Source organism: Triticum dicoccoides, chromosome 2A (genome assembly GCF_002162155.2).
Source record: "Triticum dicoccoides isolate Atlit2015 ecotype Zavitan chromosome 2A, WEW_v2.0, whole genome shotgun sequence".
Taxonomy (NCBI): Eukaryota; Viridiplantae; Streptophyta; class Magnoliopsida; order Poales; family Poaceae; genus Triticum; species Triticum dicoccoides.
The window spans coordinates 646873184-646894655 of NC_041382.1; the positions used below are offsets into that span (position 1 = coordinate 646873184).

The 21472-nt window shown below is 49.3% G+C and overlaps 1 pseudogene; it reads right to left on the bottom strand.

The window, feature by feature from the left end:
- Nucleotides 1-5074: 5074 nt before the first annotated feature.
- LOC119355971 lies at nucleotides 5075-9012 on the bottom strand (annotated as a pseudogene).
- Between the last annotated feature and the right edge of the window lie 12460 nt (nucleotides 9013-21472).

A 21472-nucleotide genomic window follows, 5' to 3' on the forward strand; every position in this document is an offset into this window, starting at 1 on the left:
GGAGGCAAGGCGCGGGCGCGCAACGGCGGAGCCGGGCAAGACCAGGCGCAGGGCGCGGGCCGTGGTGGCGAACAGCGCGGCTAGGGGCGGCGCAAGTGGCGTGAGGACGGAGGGCGAGGCCGCCGCGGCGACAGCGGGTAACCGGACGACGCAGTGGCCAGCGGCGGGAGGTGGGTCGCGACGACAATATGCGGCGGCCAAAGTCGAGCGTCGAACAAAACGAGCATATCGGCTCGGTCCCGACGGGCTATCCGGCTGGAGGACTCCTACGAGATGCCACGAGCGCGGTGGCGTGCTCGGTCGAACTGGAGAAGCACGAGAGCAGCGGCACAACAAGCAGTGGTGGCGCGAGCTTCGGCAATGGCGGCAACGGCGCGGGGAGCAGACTACGGATCGACGACGTATAAACGAAGGAAAGGAGAGGGGCGGGAGCTCACATTGCAGCACACGAAGGCCATCGGAGGCTTAGTAGCGTAGGGCGGTGGCCAGAGTCGAAGGTGACGACGGCGACCCGAGGAAGACGACGAAGGGGATCCGGCGCTGTAGAGGTCCGCGGCTTCGACTCGTGGTCGGGGACGGCGTAGCGTGCACGGGCAGAGCTTCAAGACAACTCGGCGAGGTGAGGGTGGACAGTGGCATGCGATGGACGGCGGTGGCCGCGCTCGGGCGCTCGAGGGCAGAGGCAAGTCCATAGGGGGAGGAGGAGGTGGATCTGGGAGAGGGCGGAGAGGGGGGAAGTGGAGCGGGGAGGCGAGGGGATTCTGGGAGTGGGTGGAGGTAGGTGGGGGCGGACTCGAGGAGCCGGAGGGGCGCTCTTATCCTCTCGCGGGGGCGTTGCTGGCGAGGTGGCTGGGCGGCGACGGGCGCGTGCTGCCCCGCCTGGTCGGAGGAGCAGGAAGCGACCGGGGGAGGGGGAGTGGGCCGGCCTACTGGGATGGGCCGAAGCCTAAGGGGAGGCCAGGGGCTTTCTCTCTCTCCTCTGAGTTTCCTTTTTCTCTTTTTGTTTCTCTTTTTCCAGCAGCTTTTGCATTTTATTTTGCCACAAATGACTTTGCAAAAATATGCCACTGGCCAAAATAAATTCAAAGAAGTACTGTGCACTGTCACAAAAATGTTGGAAATGTTTTGAATCCCTTTGGATTTATTCAAAAAGAATATGGCATTTTAAAAGGCTGTTTTGGCTCTGTTAAAAAGTATTAGGCCCATTTAGAGTTGATGGTGATGTTGTGTTCCTTAACAGCAAATAGTTTTGGATTTTTTGCTAAAAGGTGAACATTTTTTCAACAAGTTTTGATCAACTTCATTTTGCACTTTGAAGTTAAATGGAATTCCAAAGAAGGAATTTGAAATGAGATATTATCCCAACATGATTATCATTGCAAATCTCAGTAGCTTAGCATCATCATGATGGATTACTGTAGCTCCATTACATAGGGGTGTTACAAAAGGTCCCCATTGAGCTTCGCCTCGACAAAGACGAGGCAGATGCTTTGGGGATGTCCTTCCCTAACGAGGCTTGCACATCACAAGCAAGGGTGTTGATGTACCTAACTATGAACTCTTGGGCGGGGAGCATGCTTCAGTGCAAACAATTCAGGCGAAGACTTCTTACCTAGCGAGCTACACTTATTAATGCTGAATATACTACGGCTGGAGGATTGTGCCCCACATACGGCGATTGGTCCATTGGGCCCGATGTACCGTATCACAGAAGCGGTCAAGTTTGGCACTGAAGGATGAGTCAAGATCCACCACATCGATGTGTACAAGCTCCGTGCCATGTCTATGCATGCTCCCCAAGGTCATAAGGAGTCCAACCCTGCTGTGGGGTTAGATCGACTTCATACGAAGCCAATGAGTGATGTAGTGTACTACATAGTAGACTTAAGTAGACAATTGAGCACGACGTTAGAGCCGAGACAACTCCCTGTGGCATAGCATTGGTCGTGTTCTAAGACTGGTTGTAATAAGTATCATATACTAGTATCATGCATATGATACTAGTCTATGATACTACATCCGTAATGCATAGTATCATATGTTGGTATGATATGTTGGTATCATAGGGTACTACAGTTATTGTCATGCATGACACAAAAAAAGCACACCATTTAATATGATACGGTATCATGATATGATACCCAAACCTCTCTTTCTTCATTTAATTCTATGTCACCTCCAGTTCTTTTCGGCGATTCTACAGAATCGCCCCCCTCCCCGGCTTCTCCCAGAATCGCCACTTCATATATTTTTTACAATCCTAGCTAATTAGACCTTAACTAGACAAGATTGTCAAAAAAATATGAAGTGACGATTCTGGGAGAAGCTGAGGAGGGGGCCGATTCTGGGAGAATCACTCAAAAGAACTAGCCCCTAAATTGCTTAGTTGGCATGGGTCCCCTGCGAGAAGCATTTCTGGAACACGGGTGTCCTGAACACTTTATTTTGAATAATTTGAAAATCACATTTGAATTAAAAAAATATCCAAAACAAACCCTACACTAATATGAATGTATATCACACAAGTGTAAATTTGATGATGAAACAAGTTGACATGTGAGCTACATAAAGATGACAAATTGTTAATTTTGAGAAGTTAAACCATGCACACATTGTTCACCGCTAAAAAAAAATCCACGCTCTTGTCTTCTTTGCGTAGCACATGTTAATTTACTTCGTCATCAAACTTTGCCCGTGTACAGTATATCTCCATACTACTGCATAAAATTCGTGTTCGTATTTTAAAGACTTTCAAACATGATTTTCAAACTATTTGAACTGAAGTGCTCATGCGACCCTTGCTCTGGAGCAACGTTTTGGCCTCCCATGTTCCAAACCGTCCTCACCGATAGACACTTCTCTATTCTTATAAAAAACCGAGTTGATGATGATGGTGTGCCCGCCATCTTATAATATAGACCGTTCGATCTATATCTGACAGATAGAAAGCAAACTATGACAATTTTGCAAAAGGATATCCGCACCTCTCGTTCATCCTTATCTCCCACAACTTCATTGTTGAGTAATTAAAAAAGAAGCCTCCGGAACAATCTGGCATGGTGGCCGCTGCCGGCGTCGTCCATCTCCATGCCTCTGCTAAGTCCGACCACCAATCACCACCGCGCCCCACTCCTCACCTTATCTCTCATCTTTCTCGAGATATCATTTTTTCGATGAAATTCTCAAGATATCATTAGTTTTTACACATAGAATTACTCCTGCATGAGTCAATCACAATAGATGTTTTGTAAAAAAATGCATCTTGATGTTCTGTGCAATGCACGGGCATCTTGCTAGTCACTACTAAAAAAAGAGCAGACACTTTCCAATCCACCGCGCTCCTCTGGTCTCCGCGGTCTCCAATTTCAAATCCATCCCCGTATCCGCCGCCACGTCATCGATCCGCGCCACCAGCCTCGCACCCGCACCTCCATCCCACCCTTCATTTCAATCCAACGTCCCACCCCCGCCGTCCCACGGATCGATCCCAGCGAGCGCCTCCCGCGGTCCCGCCCCAAAGCCACGAAAATCCCGCGCTTCCCCCCCAAATCCTCCCGATATAAACCCGCCACCACCCCCCAATCCCAGCACAAGCTTCTTCCCAAGCACTTCCTCTTCTTCCTAAGCGCACACATCCCTCGGAGCTAGGTGGATCGGCGATGTCGGGGCGCGGCAAGGGCGGCAAGGGGCTGGGGAAGGGCGGCGCCAAGCGCCACCGGAAGGTGCTCCGCGACAACATCCAGGGCATCACCAAGCCGGCGATCCGGAGGCTGGCCAGGAGGGGCGGCGTGAAGCGCATCTCGGGGCTCATCTACGAGGAGACCCGCGGCGTGCTCAAGATCTTCCTCGAGAACGTCATCCGCGACGCCGTCACCTACACCGAGCACGCTCGCCGCAAGACCGTCACCGCCATGGACGTCGTCTACGCGCTCAAGCGCCAGGGCCGCACCCTCTACGGCTTCGGCGGCTAGATTCGTGTCGTGTGTCCGTGTGTGCTGTGGAAGACGGGTTTTACTACTGCTTTGGCGTGCGTCGTTGTGTTCCGTCTTGTGTTCATTAGGCTGTAATTCCTTGTTGCGGTCAATGAAACTAGTTCTGTTCTGAATCCTGACCTGAAGTGCAATTGGTTTGACTTAGATGAAATGCAATTGGATGAACGATTTATCACTCGTTGCAATCTGTACAGATGCAGAAGTATTGTTGGAGTGGTAAAATGTGAATCAAGACGCCAGATGCATATTCCTGAAATACTGACCAAGTGCTTCGATGTGTTGAATTCGGTTTTGGTTTTCTAAGGTTGGTTGGTTTGATATTAGATTTCTCATTTTAGATCGTGTATAGCTGAAGTGCAGTTGATTTGTCTTAGCTGAACTGCAGTTGATTGAACGATTTACCACTCGTTGCAACCTGTAGAAGGGGCGCATCCTTTTGATTTGGTTTGGTTTCACTGGGGAACGAATCTTGTTTTTTTTTCTGTGCAGATCTACAGATGCAGAGGTCTGGTTGTTGGAGTGGTACGAACCCTCCATTAAAATGTGAAATCAAGATGCAAGATACCTATTCCTGAAATCTTCACCAAGTGCTTCGATGTGTTGGATCCGGTTTTGATTTTTGTAAGTCTGGTTAATTTGTTTTATTATTATATTTCTTGCTTTAGATCGTATAGCTCTACTGCTGGACTGTACATTTGAGTTATAATTGAAATGCAACTGAACCAATGTTTACATTGGACAGATAGCTGAACTGCAATGGATCCAGTATTGAACGTTCGAGTTGTTGCTGAAATGCAATTGAATGAATAATTATCACTCATTGCAATCTGTAGAAGAGACGGACCCTTCTGTTTGGTTTTGGTTTTGCTGGGGAGTGAATCTTGATTTTTTTTCTGCAGATCTACACACTCCAAATGTATATAAAATTTCTGAATAATACATCAAGCCTCTGGAGTATATAAAATTTTGAATGTTTCAATGTTGGTGGGGTGTAAATAATCTAGTCAATACAAATATGAAATCAAAACGCCAAATATGGCCTTCTATTCCTGAATGAAACAACAACGAGCATGTGGAGCTACTATCAGAATGTTTCTGAATGATACATTAAGCACTGGGGCAATCAAAACATTTCTGAATGATACATCAAGCCTCTGGAGCAACCATCAGATTTGAAATAGTACATCCGACAATTACAACTGCATGCTGTATGTAGAACAACTATCTGAGGCTCTGCACTAAACTGATATTTTTCCTAATAATCAGCCCGTTCCTCAGAGGAATGTACAGTAGAGATTATATTCCTTTCCTAATAATAATCTTGTTCCTCAGAAGGATATACAGTACTACAACCAACTCGTAGGATGATTTTTCTTCTTCGAGAAATTGTAAGTCCCTATCAATAATTCTCTAGAGCAGGAATTGCTTGCCGGTGTATGTTTTGCCAAACTCCCAATCCTTGGGCACAACGTTAAAATTGGTCATCGTCGTGCCGTCACTCGAGGTGAGCTCAAAGGACACCGGCTGCCCTGTGAGATCTAAGTTGATGTGCCATATCTGGCCCCAGTTGCGGCCCATATCGAGCCAGCCAGACTCTGTTCCTTTGATCTTCACTGATCTGACATCGCCAGCGCCACCGACATTGCTGATTAGGACTGTGAAGAAGAAGCTCTTCCCGGAGACCGAGAACCGCACGCCGCCTTCACGAAGGCACTTGACGCTGTTCATAAGAAAACAAGTCAATCTCAGCAAAGAATCAGAGGCATTTTTTCTGACAGGTTAATGCTATTAGTAGCTTTATTTGTCCTTGTTGTTTGTTCTCATGCAAATCCTGCAAACTACTCCCTGCGCCCCATAATGTAAGACGTTTTTTCACACTAGTGTAGTGTCAAAAAACGCCTTACATTGTGGGACGGGGGGAGTACTTAACAAGTAATGAAATGGTGTGACATAGATGAGTCCCAAACCATAGTAGGATGTATATTTCCATGTCAATTGTCCTACGAAACATGAAATCTCCAGGATCACGAAAACACATTGATAGCAGAATGTTGTACAAATCCGTCATTCAGGAAACCATCTCAAAGAATCACCTCAATTTTTCAAATTACTAGACAACTTAGATGCACGTAAAGATTATTACACCCTTCTATAATATACTTTTCAGTTTAGCATACATGCACGTTTTTAACTTTGTATTCTGAATGGCACAGGAGTAGAACCTCACTAATTTACAGATGCAATCGTAGTCTGTTTGAATCTCAAACAGTAACAAATTAAATGAAGTGTAAGCACAAGCTAAGATGATTAGTTTCAGTTCAAGAAAGTCCTAGTAGTAAAAATAATTAATGAAGTTTTCTCTGGAAAAATAATCAAATGAAGTTGTTTCAAAGGGAACTCAAAGAGCTACCAACCAGTGCATAAATATCTAACACAAACATAGAATATTAAGGACAACCACAAATAATGTGCCACTACAACTTGCAGGGCCAGTTTGATTGTCACCAGGTAGTACCTGAGAAGCAGATAACTTGTGTAGCTTTATTAGTGATGATGTGCATTTTTGCTGTTTCGTGAAACAGTGGTTTGTTCTCTACCATACATTTATTCTTTCTCTTTGGAATAGTGCTAATTGCTATTCGCTAACAGTAAAGGAGCTATATAACAGCTGATGAAGCTAAAGTCTGACATAGTTTAGTTGCAGAGCACAGCAGGGTTGATATTGCTGCCAATTGCCTCAGGCGATGATTTGGAACATCAAATGTTGAGGATAAAAAATGCACATTAACAGCACATTTCATTAAACCTGTCATTCATCAAAGCATCTAGAAGAAGTACCTGTCTCTGCTACACCTTTTAAGTGTGGCATATATGCAGGTTCCTAACTTTATGTTCTGAACAGCACCAGCATAGTGCTTGCTAATTTACCAAATTTGAGTGTGAAGTGTTACCATTCGCCATATCCTAATATGTTTGGATCTTAAATACCAATAACAAACCAAAAAAAGGGTAAAGCTAAGATGATTAAACAATCAGGCAAGTCACTATCCAAAGTTCCTTTTTAACACAGTTTTAGTAGTACAAATAATCAACTAGATTTCCCTCAAGAAAATAAATCAAGTTGTTTAAAGGATCCCAAGGAGCTACCAACTGGCATAAATATCAGACATAACCACAGAATATTAAGGACAACACCAGTTAATGCGCCACTACTATTTGTAGGGCCAGTTTGGTGATACCGGGTACTGGAGGGCACATCATGTAAACCCAGAAGCAAATAACCTGGTGATGCTAGTTCGGTGCACATCAACAACTCTAGAAGTTCCAAAAAAAATCTTGCAACCTCTCCATTAATATGGTTCAACCAGTCCTTACAGCAGTCAATAGAATATTTAAGCACTAACTGTCAATAAGATCCACATTTCCCAGAATTCCTCAGTTATCAACAAAATACAGGATAATCACTCAGATAAGAGGTGCTTAGTTTCTTTATGTTTTTAATTAATTTTCATATGAGTTATCATAGCTCAGCATACCGATTCTGCACTCTAGTAACCATAGACTGTCGTGAATTGTGGAATAAAATTTAGATGATGTGAAAATATATGCAATGATGAATCCAATGATATATATTTGGTGGTGTATATGTTAATATATTTTTCTACAAACTTGTTTAAAGTATATAAAGTTTGACTTCAGACAAACGTAATATGCGGAGTAAATAAAAACGGAGGGAGGACAACTAGTTATCACCAGCTGCATTATCATCATCAAGATGATAGCGCTGTTTTAATTCTAAGAGAGCCCCAAAGAACAAAATAAACTCAAGGAGCCACGGAAGTCTAATGCTTACACCAATGAATATGATGCAAATACTGAACCAAACTGTAGTACAGTACTATAATTGATCAAATCACGCAAACCGAGCATGTGATACTCTAGATAGTCCACTTGATCCCCTCCACACTTTCCTCACCAACGGACACTTGCAATTCAGCTTTTTTGGGATCCCACATTGCGGCAAACCAAAGCAATCTCTAGCTTGGCAAGCACTTTCCCAGCTCTACACAAATTGAATCAGGAAACGGAGGAAACTTTGGCCTTAGATCTAGCCGAACATGGAGTGCAAAGCAGAGCGAGATCGAGTGCAGGCAAGAATGGAGCATACGTACCGGCGGTACTGGATGGGCATGACGCCGGCCTTCCAGAGCGCAATCTTCTCGAATGCCTGGATGGGGAGGAGGAAATGGTGGTTGGGCGGGTTGCAGACGCCGCCGGCGTCGGCGGGGAATCCGTAGTTCGGCGGGGAATCCGTAGTTGGCGGTGACGACGATGGAGGTGCCGGGGAGGCAGTACTTGAGGTCCTCCACGCACTTGACCTCGTAGCAGCCCCCGCAGGCGGCGCCGCGCTCGAACAGCGCCGTGCTCAGCCCCACCGTTGCCATTCCGTACCCGTGCTTCCCCAGATCCCCGAACCCGCACGCGCCACCTGCACGCCGCACCCCACAAAAAGAAAATCACAGATCAGCTCCGTGCCCATGTCCATGGCCGCCAGGATCGCAAGAACCGACTGTGGTACGAGCAGAGAAGCTCCGGTAACCGAGCGTGCGGTTTGTGGAAATTCCGTTGGCGGCAACATACCGAAAGAGGAAAAGTGAACTAATTAATGCCTGCAGCATGGACGCGAGGAATTTTGGTAGGAGCGCAAGGACGGTTTGGTGGATTCGTTTCTTGGACTGCTGCCATGACGGAGAGCTAGGCGAGGTTTGTTGGTGCTTACCGATGGCGTCCCCGGGGTCGGCGGCGAAGTAGGAGGACTTGGCGTTGCGCCATTCGGATAGGGCGGAGGAGCCGTAGGAGGAGGGGTGCTGGTGGCCGGCGGCGAGGGCCGGGAGGAGGAAGACGACGAGGAGGATGAGCGGGGGAGCCATGGCTCCCAGCAAGCAGCTTTTCGTCCGTGCGCTTGCTTCTCAGTGAAGTGAAGCAGGGGAGAGTGTGAAATGGAGGTGCTGTGCTTCGGTGTTCTGTCTTTTTATTTTGCAGGTTCTGGGGCCTTCTTTGCCTTTATACATGTGCACACGGGTATATTTTTAGTGCAGGTTCTCTTCTCGAGTGCTCCAGCTTTTGATCGATTAATTCTTTTCTTTTCGGGAAAGAGTGCATTTGCTCGTCTGTTTTGTTTCCTTTCCTGGTGCACCGCAGCTTATTGCTTCGGTGAAACGGCAAAATTAGAGCACTTACAATCGAACTTTGCAAATCCGGCTCCTCAAACGTCCGCAGATAGTGACCGGTCACGTCTTAAATTAATCATTTTGTATCACCTTTTTCACATTTCAATCCTTAGATCCATACAAAGCATGCAAAAAAAAATCATACGTACGTACCCTAACTAATCTTCGTCGTCGGAGACGTCCACAACAATGTGTCGGGCGCCGGTTGCACGGGCGGGTAGGAGGGTGCCGGCTGCTCGACCTCATCCATATAGGCGAGCATCTCCGTCTCCTCCGCGACCTACCGCGCCTCCATCTCCTGCCGGCGACGGCGTCTGGCCTCCACAGCCGATTCCGACGGGAGGGAATCGAGGATGGTCTGCTGCTCCGCCTGCAAATCCACGTCGCCAGCGGCCCCCACGCCCTCCTCCTCCTCCTACTCCTCCTACTCCTCCGGATCCACTGCATCCGGAGGTAGCCCCTCGGCGATCCGGACTTCACGCTTAGCCCGGATCTGCTGAAGGAGCTCGAGCCAGCACTCCGGCGCCATAAATGGCCCGCTCTTCACCCGACGGCGTGGAGGCATGGCTACTAAGCGGACGGGTGAAGTGAAAAGTGGCAATGTGAACGGACATGTGGAAGAAAATGTGGATGGACGGTAGGGTTTCGGCGCCGCCGGTCGACTTAAATAGCTGGGCTAGGCACTAAGCGACCCGCCGGAGCTGCGTCACGCGGCCAGTGCTCAGAAGGAGACGAGCTTCGGATCGTCGGGTTTCCAGGTGTTTTCGGCTGGGACCCCGCCGTCAGTTCGACGTGGCAGGTGTGCCCGGACGCGTTCGGATGCCCCATATCCGTCACATATTTAGACTGGATATGAGGGTGTCGGTCAGCCCGGGCGTTTGAAGTCTGTTTGAGATGTCTATCTGAATCGAAAAAACATGACCGATGAGTGACTGGACGGATTGCCGGGCATTTGAGGCCGGTTTGGGACCCACGGCTTAGATGCTCTTAACAAATTCTATCATGAGTGAGAGGTTCATGATAAACCCGGATCGACGGTCAGTACTGCCGACGATGCTCGAAACAGTTGTGTTAAGGTACTCGTAGATACTCTCTCGATTACTAGTAGCAATCACTTGTGGGTACAAGTTTGGTGGCGATTACAGGAACGATACAAGAATTTGGTTGCTAGGGTTCGACGCGAGACAGGAAGAGGAAAGGGGAAAAGAGCCGAGCCGCCGTTGTCGTGATCCTCTGGATAACCCTAGGACGCTGCCGCTCCTCTCCTCAAGTAGCTTCCAGGACGGGCTTCAGTTAACCCACGCTGGGCCGGAGACGCGTGGGTTGGGCTTCCTGGGCCGGGCCACACGTGGAGCCGTGGAGACCTGATCGTTGGTGTTGCCTTGCGGGCCGGCCCTGTCAGGGACGCTGACATCCCCCTCTTCTTGAGCAGAGGCTTGCCCCCAAGCCTCCGCGAGCGGGAAACGCTCCCTGAGACTCGCCTTGTCTTCCCAAGTTTCGCCGAGCGTCTCTGAATTGGACCAGCGGACGAGCACTTGTTCCCTCATCTTGCCCTTCTCCTGGAGCCATATTGATTGCAGAACTGCCACAGGAACCGCGAGCTCATCATAACAATGAGGTAACTGAGGTTCAACAGCCATACCCGTGCTCAGGACGCGTCGAAGGAGCGAGACGTGGAAGACTGGATGGATAGTTGCTTGCGAAGGAAGCTGGAGCTTGTAGGCGACATCGTTGATCTTGCCGATGATAGGAAATGGACCGTAGTACTTGAATGCCAACTTGTGATTTGCTCGTGGCGCGACGGAGGTTTGGATATATGGTTGCAGTTTCAGGTACACTTGATCGCCCACTTCAAACTGACGGAACGATCGCTTCTTATCCGCCTGGCTTTTCATCAGCTGTTTTGCTCTGTTCAGGTGTTGCTGTAACAGTTCCTGCATCGTATCCCTTTCCTCGAGCCACGAGCTGAGTGCTGGCACTGAACATGTGTTATCTGCTGTTATCCCCCAGTGCCATGGCTCGTAACCGAACATAGCTTTGAAGGGCGTCATGCCTATGGCCGAATGGTGTGATTTGTTGTACCAGAACTGAGCTAACGGGATCCAAAAACTCCATCGCCTGGGATAAGCTTGAGTGAAACACCTCAAGAATGTTTCCACACACTGGTTAACTCGCTCTGTTTGGCCATCCGTTTGCGGGTGGTTGGTTGTGCTGAGTCTAAGTTGTGTGCCTGTAGCCTTGAAAAGCTCCTGCCAAAAGTGGCTAGTGAACACAGGATCGCGATCTGATACTATTGCTCCCGGGAGACCATGCACTTTGTAGACTTGTTGGATGAAAAGTTGGGCCACCGATGCTGCTGTGTATGGGTGCGCTAGTGGCAAGAAGTAGCTGAACTTGGTTCGCTTGTCTACAATCACCAGGAGACAGTTGAACCGGCTGGATTGTGGGAGGCCGTCCACAAAATCCATGGATATCATATCCCAAGGTTTGTTAGGGATTGGTAACGGCAGCAAGAGACCTGGTGAAGCTGCCCGATCTGGTTTCGCTTGCTGGCATATGACACAACACTGCACGTAGTGTTTGATTTGAACTTTCATTTTTGGCCATGCAAAGAGACGCCTGATGCGTCTGTAAGTGACTGGGAATCCCGAGTGACCCCCTACTGGGCTGTCATGAAACGCTTGGATTATATGTTGTTGTATGTGTGTTCCTCCTCCCAGCCAAATTCTGCCTCTGAACCTGATGATGCCTTGCTGCAGTAAGAACCTGCCTTTGGGATCGTCACGCACAACCATCTGTTCCAACAGTTTCTGCGCCTGCGGGTTGTTGTTATAACTGTTGATAACATCTTCTAACCAACTAGGTTGACATGACGTGACCACTGATAGCACCTCCGCTGGACTGGCGCGTGACAAGGCGTCCGCGCCGTTGTTTTCAGATCCCTTCTTGTACTTGATGCGATACTGGAGTCCCAACAGCTTGGTAAAAGCTTTCTGTTGCCATGGTGTGTTCAGCCGCTGTTCCTCCAGGTGAGTGAGGCTCTTCTGATATGTATATATGACAAATTCTGCATGTTGCAAATAAGGGCGCCATTGATCTACGGCCACGATGATTGCCAGATATTCTTTTTCGTATGTGGACAGACCCTGATATCTCGGACTCAATGCTTTGCTCATGAATGCAATGGGGTGTCCTTGTTGCTGCAGAATTGTCTCCACTGTGAAAGGCTGCTCGAAGTTCGACAATGCTAGCACTGGTGCGGAGATTAGGTGCTTCTTCAGGACTTGGAAAGTTGTTTCCGTGATCGATGTCCACTGAAATGGCACGCCTTTCTTCAACAAATTGAACAGCGGTCGTGCTATCACTCTGAAATTGCGCACAAAATGGCGATAGTACCCTGCGAGACCCAGAAAGCTTCGGACTCCCTTGATATCTTGCGGTGAGGTTCAGTTGGTAACCGTTGCTATCTTGGCCGGGTCCGTGGCTACCCCGCGAGCACTGATGACATGGCCTAGGTAGGATACCTGGCTTTGCCCAAACGCACAATTGCTGTGCTTAACTTTCCACTGATCCTTGTGTAGCAGTTCCAACACCTGCCGCACATGGCACTTGTGCTCCTCTAACGTAGCACTGAAGATTAAGATGTCATCGAAGAAGCATAGCACGCAGACACATAGCATTGGCTTGAGGGTTGTAGTCAGCCCTTCTATGAACGTGGGTGGAGCCCCAGCCAACCCAAAGGACAAAACCTTGAACTCGAAGTGCCCCTGATGCGTGGAGAATGCCATCTTGTACTCCTCCCCCGGCGCGAGCCTGATCTGATAATAGCCCGCGCGCAAGTCGCGCTTTGAAAACCACGCTGCACCATGTAGCTCATCCAGGAGCTCTTCTATAACAGGAACTGGAAACTTGCCGACGACTGTAATGGCATTCAGTTGTCTGTAATCTATACAGAGACGCCAGGTTCCATCTTTCTTCTTAACAAGTATGACTGGAGATGAAAAAGGACTGTTGCTTCGCTGAATGACTCCTGATTTCAGAAGTGCTTCGATTTGAGCTTCTATCTCCGTCTTCTTTTCTGGTTTGTTTCGATATTGCCTGACATTTACTGGCTGAGCTCCAGGTATTAGCGGAATGCGGTGATCGCACGCCCTTCGAAGTGGAAGCCCTACTGGTTCCGCAAACACATCCGAAAATTGGTCCAAGATTTCCTGAATGCACGCTGGAGTTTGCTCCAATTCCTCCTGCTGGGCAGCCACCACACAAAGGTGTATAATGTGTGTGATCGATCCGTTGCTGCACAGGTTTTGCAACTGCAAGCTGTTGATGGACTGACAATTGGTGGAAGTCGCGTCGTGCCCCGTGAGACGAAGCGGCCCTGCTGGAGTGGGAATCTCAATGAAACGAGCACGCCAGTCTACCTGCATCGGGCTGTGTTCCTCTAACCAATCCATGCCGAGTATAACATCGTACGTGCCCAGAGCCAAAACTTTCAGATCCGTGTAGAATTCGTGCCCTTGAGCATACCATGCGCATTGCAGCGCGACCTCAGTGCAGAACAGTTCTCCCCCATCTGCCACACGCACACGACTTGGATTAGGCAGAGGTCGAACCCCTGAAAGTCGACTTGCTAAGTGCAAGTTGATGAAGGAATTGGAGCTGCCCGAGTCGATCAGCATGAGTACTTCATGCCCTTGAAGCCACGCTCGCAGCTGAAAAGCTTTGGCCGAGACCCCTCCCGTAACTGCCGAAACTGAGATGGCCATGGCTGTATTCTAAACCTCATCCTCGGAGCTCATTTGAGTGTCGACGAAACTGTCAAGGCCGAAGATATCTAGCAGCTCCTCAACTACATGCAGCTGCACTGTGGTGGGGCATACATGATCGTGCCCCCATCGTTCACCGCACTTAAAGCACAGCCCCCGAGCTCGTCGGTAATCACGGAGGGTCTTGAGCTTGGACGCGTCAGCGCGGGCCGCGTCTGTACCGCGACGATCTGCTGCCTGCGCCGCTGGTACCGATTGCACCGGAGGTGGGTGAAGTGGCATGGGAGTGCCTCCCTGCTTGAAAGATCGTGGATGTCGCCTAGAGGGGGGGTGAATAGGCGTTTTAAAATAATTACGGTTTAGGCTTGAACAAATGCGGAATAAACCTAGCGGTTAATTTGCCAAGCACAAAACCTAAAACAACTAGGCTCACCTATGTGCACCAACAACTTATGCTAAGCAAGATAAGCAACTATGTGATAGCAAGATATATGACAAGAAACAATATGACTATCACAAAGTAAAGTGCATAAGTAAACGGGCTCGGGTAAGAGATAACCGAGACACGTGGAGACGATGATGTACCCCGAAGTTCACACCCTTGCGGATGCTAATCTCTGTTTGGAGCGGTGTGGAGGCACAATGCTCCCCAAGAAGCCACTAGAGCCACCGTAATCTCCTCACGCTCTCGCACAATGCAAGATGCCGTGATTCCACTAAGGGACCCTTGGGGGCGGTCACCGAACCCGTACAAATGGCAACCCTTGGGGGCGGTCACCGAACCCGTACACTTTGGCAACCCTTGGGGGCGGTCACCGGAACCCGTCAAATTGCTCGGGGCAATCTCCACAACCTAATTGGAGACCCCGACGCTTGCCCCGAGCTTTAGACCACAATGATTGAGCTCCGAACACCACCAACCGTCTAGGGCACCCAAGCACCCAAGAGGAACAAGCTCAAGGGTACCAAGCACCCAAGAGTAATAAGCTTCTCAACTTGTAACTTCCACGTATCACCATGAAGAACTCAAATCGATGCACCAAATGCAATGGCAAGGGCACACGGAGTGCCCAAGTCCTTCTCTCTCAAATCCCACCGAAGCAACTAATGCTAGGGAGGAAAATGAGAGGAAGAACAAGAAAGAGAACACAAAGAACTCCAAGATCTAGATCCAAGGGGTTCCCCTCACATAGAGGAGAAAGTGATTGGTGGAAATGTGGATCTAGATCTCCTCTCTCTTTTCCCTCAAAAACTAGCAAGAATCCATGGAGGGATTGAGAGTTAGCAAGCTCAAAGAAGGTCAACAATGGGGGAAGAACACGAGCTCCAAGGATAAGGTTCATTGGGGAAGAAGACCCCCTTTATAGGAGGGGGAAAATCCAACCGTTATGTGCTCAGCCCGCATACGAGCGGTACTACCGCTCAGGTGGAAGAAACAGGGAAAAGGAGCAACAAAACATGAACCTTAGGGTGGTAGTACCGCAGGAGACAGCGGTACTACCGCTGGGTTAAGCGGTACTACCGCTCCCTTCGGCGGTACTGCCGCGCAGAATGAAGGGTAAAGGGAAAGAGGGAACCGGGCGGTACTACCGCGGAGGAAGGGCGGTACTGCCGCTAAGGAGCGGTACTGCCGCACTACTGCCGCAGCGAGGTACCGCACAATCCGACACAGAAAAAGACCCCTCGAAACGACGTGGTAGGGACCTGGTAAGCCAACGGTAGTACTGCTGCGGAGTCACCGCCGGTACTACCGCTTCGGAGCGGTACTGCCGCTTGTGACCCCTCAGCGGTACTACCGCTGGATACCACGATACTACCGCTGGGACCCTGACAAAACCACACTCAAGAAAAGAAGAACTGCCATAACTTCTGCATATGAGCTCCGAATTGAGCAAACTCAAGCTTGTTGGAAACAAGATGACGAGTAGCATCAAAACAGCGACTGGTTATAGTAAGAAGAGGCAGGGGAGGTATGCATAACAAAAAGAGGAGTGAAACCTCCAACCGAGAAGAATCGACAAAACCTCCAACATCGAAAACATCATAGAAGAGGCATGCGAACTCCGTTTTCGATGAACTCAAGCTTGTCATCAAGATGACCATAAGCTCTAAGATTCACAAAGAGAACCAAACAAGAACCAAGAAATATGATGCAAGGATGCAATGGTTTGAGCTCTCTATGAACGATACGATCAAGCTACTCATCGAGAGCCCCCCTTGATAGTACGACAATCGATCCTATAACCCGGTCTCCCAACTACCATCATGAGACCGGTAAAATAGAAAACCTACCAAGGGCAAACCTTTGCCTTGCACATGGTCCATTTGAGCTAAATGATGACGATCTTGACTCCCTCAAGTTGGACCACCTTTCTTGATTGGGTTGACTCGATGAAGACTAGTTGATTGCTCCCCCATACTCCACTATGGGTGAGCCACTCTTCCGCACATCTTCACAAGTCCATTGTCACCACAAAGGACGGCAAGCTTCAAGCATTTGATCTCTTCGTGATGCTCCACTTGAACTTGCACACCGCAACCTTTCTTGATTGTGTTGACTCGATGAAGACTAGTTGATTGCTCCCCCATACTCCACTATGGGTGAGCCACTCTTCCGCACATCTTCACAAGTCCATTGTCACCACAAAGGATGGCAAGCTTCAAGCATTTGATCTCTTCGTGATGCTCCACTTGAACTTGCACACCGCAACCTAACCTCACAAAGAACCCTCACGAAGACCATGGGTCAGTACACAAAGCGTAATTGGCAATGCTTACCATACCATGGGATCACTTGATCCCTCTCGGTACATCTTCTACGCTTTGTGGGTTGATCAACTTGATTCACTCTTTGACTTAGTCTTGATCAACCTCTCACAAGACCAATCTTTAGGTAATTCCTTGAATAGCACCTTGGTCGACACAAACTCTCCTTGAACCCAACACATGTACTCCAAGAAAAGTCTATGGACAAAACCTTCAAATATAACTCAAGGCAACTATTAGTCCATAGAGATTGTCATCAATTACCAAAACCAAACATGGGGGCACCACATGTTCTTTCACCGCTGAGGCGCCTCTGGAGGTCGTGGAAGACTACCGAACGCGCCTTCAGCCACCTCCTCCTGAAGCAGTGCAAGCGCGCAGGCGGTATCCAGGTCCGGTGGCCTCTGAACGAGCACCACTGCCTGAATATCCTTCCTCAGCCCCTCGACAAAGCGAGTCAAGAAGTAGAAAGGATGAATCGTGTCAGAATATGATGATAAATGGTTTATGATCAATTCGAATTGCTCTATGTAATGTGCTACAGAAGAAGTTTGGCGGACAGTATAGAACTGCCTGATCAACGTCTGATGCCGATCGCGACCAAACCGGGTATAGAGTAAGGCAGTAAAAGCATCCAATCAAAATCTGCAAGTCTTTTTTGTATGGATTGAAGCCAGATGGCGGCCGACCCCAAGAAATTCAGGGCCGCCATGGGTACCCAAGGTAAGATGCCAAACATACTACTCGCACATAGTTTTCCACAAATTCGGGTTGTCGCCCGAGAACTGCGGAAATGCAATGGATGGGTGGGATTGACCCAGTCCAGACAGGAGTTGACTAGCATGAGCAAACGGCGAGAGCACGGGCGGAGACGCTGATAGAGAGGAGGACGGACCTGTTGCCGGGGGTGGCGGCGGTGTCTGTAAGAACACCGCGGCGTTCCCCCGTGGCAAATTGAAGACGCCGTGGCCACTGGGGCCTGGGATGTCGCTGCCCGCGCCGCCACCAGCCCCCGTGAGAACGCTGGTCGTCGCAGAAGGGCCTGACTTCGAAAGCGTCACGTGAGGGTCCTCGTCCCTCATAGAGGACGGCGGTTGCGCCATCTGGAGCGCCGCCACCGCGTCGCCGAGATCAGCGACCCGCTTCTCCAGATCCGGACGCCAATTGACCAAGTCATCGATCTTGGCCGTGGAAGCCTGGATCTCCGCGATTGCCTTGTTCTGGGCCTTGAGGGTGTTGTCGAGCCGCTCGAGGAAGGCCTCGATTGCAGGATCCATGGCGACAAGGTGTGTGCGAGCTTGGCGTAGACCTCGAGTCTCGATGAGCTGCGCCAGGATGCAGCGGAGGGGAATTACTGGTCTCTGATACCAGATGTTAAGGTACTGGTAGATACTCTCTCGATTACTAGTAGCAATCACTTGCGGATACAAGTTTGGTGGCGATTACAGGAACGATACAAGAATTTGCTTGCTAGGGTTCGACGCGAGACAGGAAGAGGAAAGGGGAAAAGAGCCGAGCCGCCGTTGCCGTGATCCTCTGGATAACCCTAGGACGCTGCCACTCCTCTCCTCAAGTAGCTTCCAGGACGGACTTCAGTTAACCCACGCTGGGCCGGAGACGCGTGGGTTGGGCTTCCTGGACCGGGCCGCACGTGGAGCCGTGGAGACCTGATCGTTGGTGTTGCCTTGCGGGCCGGCCCTGTCAGGGACGCTGACAAGTTGTGAGGATGGTCGACAAGCCGTCGGTTCGGTGGTCTCATTCCACCCGGTACATCCGACCATACTAGGTGGTGTACTGTCGACATTGTGGGAGCCATGGAACACATGGCAGCAGGCCAGTACTAGCTCCGTGTCGGTACATCCCAGTTTGCAGCCGTTTTCTTCTTCCATCCGAGAAATAGTTTTGCGGTTGGTTCTTTTCGTCCCTTCAATCATCCGGGTGCCGAACAGAGACGCGCCAATCCGACGGGAACGGGCTGTGGATTCTGGAGCGCGGGGCACACAGGGTTTTGGAATTACAGCGGGCGGTGCCCGTGACGTACGTGCATGTGAGGTGGTGTGGCGCCCTCCTTTCCTGTCTCCTTGCGGCTCATGCGGGGGTGGCTGGGAAACGCGCACCCAGATGCTTGTGACTTCGGCTGGAGTGCCCGCCGCCACTGGTGCTTCTGATTTTTTTTGAATCTTGAGAGCCCCGAGCAATTGATGGATCCAAGTTGGCTCTAGTCAACCGATGCAGCAACTAGCAAGATCCGATTATGGAATTATAAGATTAAGATGTGAGTATTTCCAGAAGATGGTCAAAGGATCTCTTTAGACTGGTCATAGGGAGGAGTAACTTAAACTAGTGTCATGCATATATATTATGACAATAGTCTAAGTTACTATCTTCACAGTGCAAAATAACATAGTAGCAGTGTCATAGATGACTTCATTTATCAGCTTATAGCCTCATCTTGCCTTGGGAAACGTTATGTTACAGTAAGGCTGCTGCCAATGCATGGGTGCTTATATGAGGTGCTAAGCACATTAAATAACTTAGAGCATCTTCAGCCGTTGGCCTTCCAGGGGGCGCCTAAAATCGTCGCCTGGGGTGAGCCGGCGCAAAAAATCGGCCTGGGGACGAGTTGGTCCCCAGCCGCCCGCCCCAGGCGCGTTCAAAAAAGGCAAAAATATAGCAAAGTTCGGCGAAGTTCGGTGAAGTTCGACATATATTACATAATAGTCACGGATTTTTATTACATAATATGTCTAAATTAAAAAACTGGCTGAACGCGGAGTAGTCGCCGTTGTCGCCGCCATCGTCGCCGCCGGGCTTCTCCTCCTTGACGCGGTCATCCCTGGTGGACCCCTGACCGGCGTCGCCAACTCGGACTGGTGGCGGCGGCGCGTCGTCGTCGTCGTCGCTATCCTCGATGACGATGACGCCTCCTTCGTCGCGGCCCCCGTGGCGCTGCGCGAATCGCTGCAGGGTGGCGCATGAAGGAAATATGCTCTAGAGGCAATAATAAAGTTATTATTTATTTCCTTATATCATGATAAATGTTTATAATTCATGCTAGAATTGTATTAACCGGAAACATAATACATGTGTCAATACATAGACAAACAGAGTGTCACTAGTATGCCTCTACTTGACTAGCTCGTCGATCAAAGATGGTTATGTTTCCTAACCATAGACATGAGTTGTCATTTGATTAACGGGATCACATCATTAGGAGAATGATGTGATTGACTTGACCCATTTCGTTAGTTTAGCACTTGATCGTTTAGTTTGTTGCTATTGCTTTCTTCATGACTTATACATGTTCCTATGACTATGAGATTATGCAACTCCCGTTTATCGGAGGAACACTTTATGTGTCACCAAACGTCACAACATAACTGGGTGATTATAAAGGTGCTCTACAGGTGTCTCCGAAGGTACTTGTTGGGTTGGCGTATTTCGAGATTAGGTTTTGTCACTCTGATTATCGAAGAGGTATCTCTGGGCCCACTCGCTAATGCACATCACTATAAGCCTTGCAAGCATTGCAACTAATGAGTTAGTTGCGGGATGATGTATTATGGAACGAGTAAAGAGACTTGACGGTAACGATATTGAACTAGGTATTGAGATACCGACGATCGAATCTCGGGCAAGTAACATACCGATGACAAAGGGAACAACGTATGTTGTTGTGCGGTTTGACCGATAAAGATCTTCGTAGAATATGTAGGAGCCAATATGAGCATACAGGTTCCGCTATTGGTTATTGACCGGAGACGTGTCTCGGTCATGTCTACATAGTTCTCGAACCCGTAGGGTCCGCACGCTTAAAGTTCGATGACGGTTATATTATGAGTTTATGTGTTTTGATGTACCGAAGGTAGTTCGGAGCCCCGGATAAGATCGGGGACATGACGAGGAGTCTCGAAATGGTAGAGACGTAAAGATCGATATATTGGACGACTATATTCGGACACCGGAAAGGTTCCGAGTGATTCGGGTATTTATCGGAGTACCGGGGAGTTACGGGAATTCACCGGGGAGTGTATGGGCCTTATTGGGCTTTAGGGGAAAGAGAGAGAGGCAGGCCGCCCCCCCCCCCCAAGGCCTAGTCCGAATTGGACTAGGGGGAAGGGCTGCGCCCATTTCTTCCTTCTCTTCTCTTTTCCCTTTCCTTCTCTCCTACTCCTACTACTTGGAAGGGCTCCTAGTTCTACTAGGAAAGGAGGAATCCTACTCCCGGTGGGAGTAGGACTCCCCTAGGGCGCACCATAGAGAGGGCCGGCCCCACCCCTCCTCCACTCCTTTATATACGTGACCAGGGGGCACCCCATAGAGACAACAATTGATCTCTTGATCTCTTAGCCGTGTGCGGTGCCCCCTTCCACCATAATCCACCTCGATCATATCATAGCGGTGCTTAGGCGAAGCCCTGCGTCGGTAGAACATCGTCATCGTCACCACGCCGTCATGCTGACGAAACTCTCCCTCAACACTTGGCTGGATTGGAGTTCGAGGAACGTCATAGAGTTGAACGTGTGCAGAACTCGGAGGTGCCGTGCGTTCAGTACTTGATCGGTCGGATCGTGAAGACGTACGACTACATTAACCGTGTTGTGCTAACGCTTCCGCTTTCGGTCTACGAGGGTACGTGGACACACTCTCCCCTCTCGTTGCTATGCATCACCATGATCTTGCGTGTGCGTAGGAATTTTTTGAAATTACTACGTTC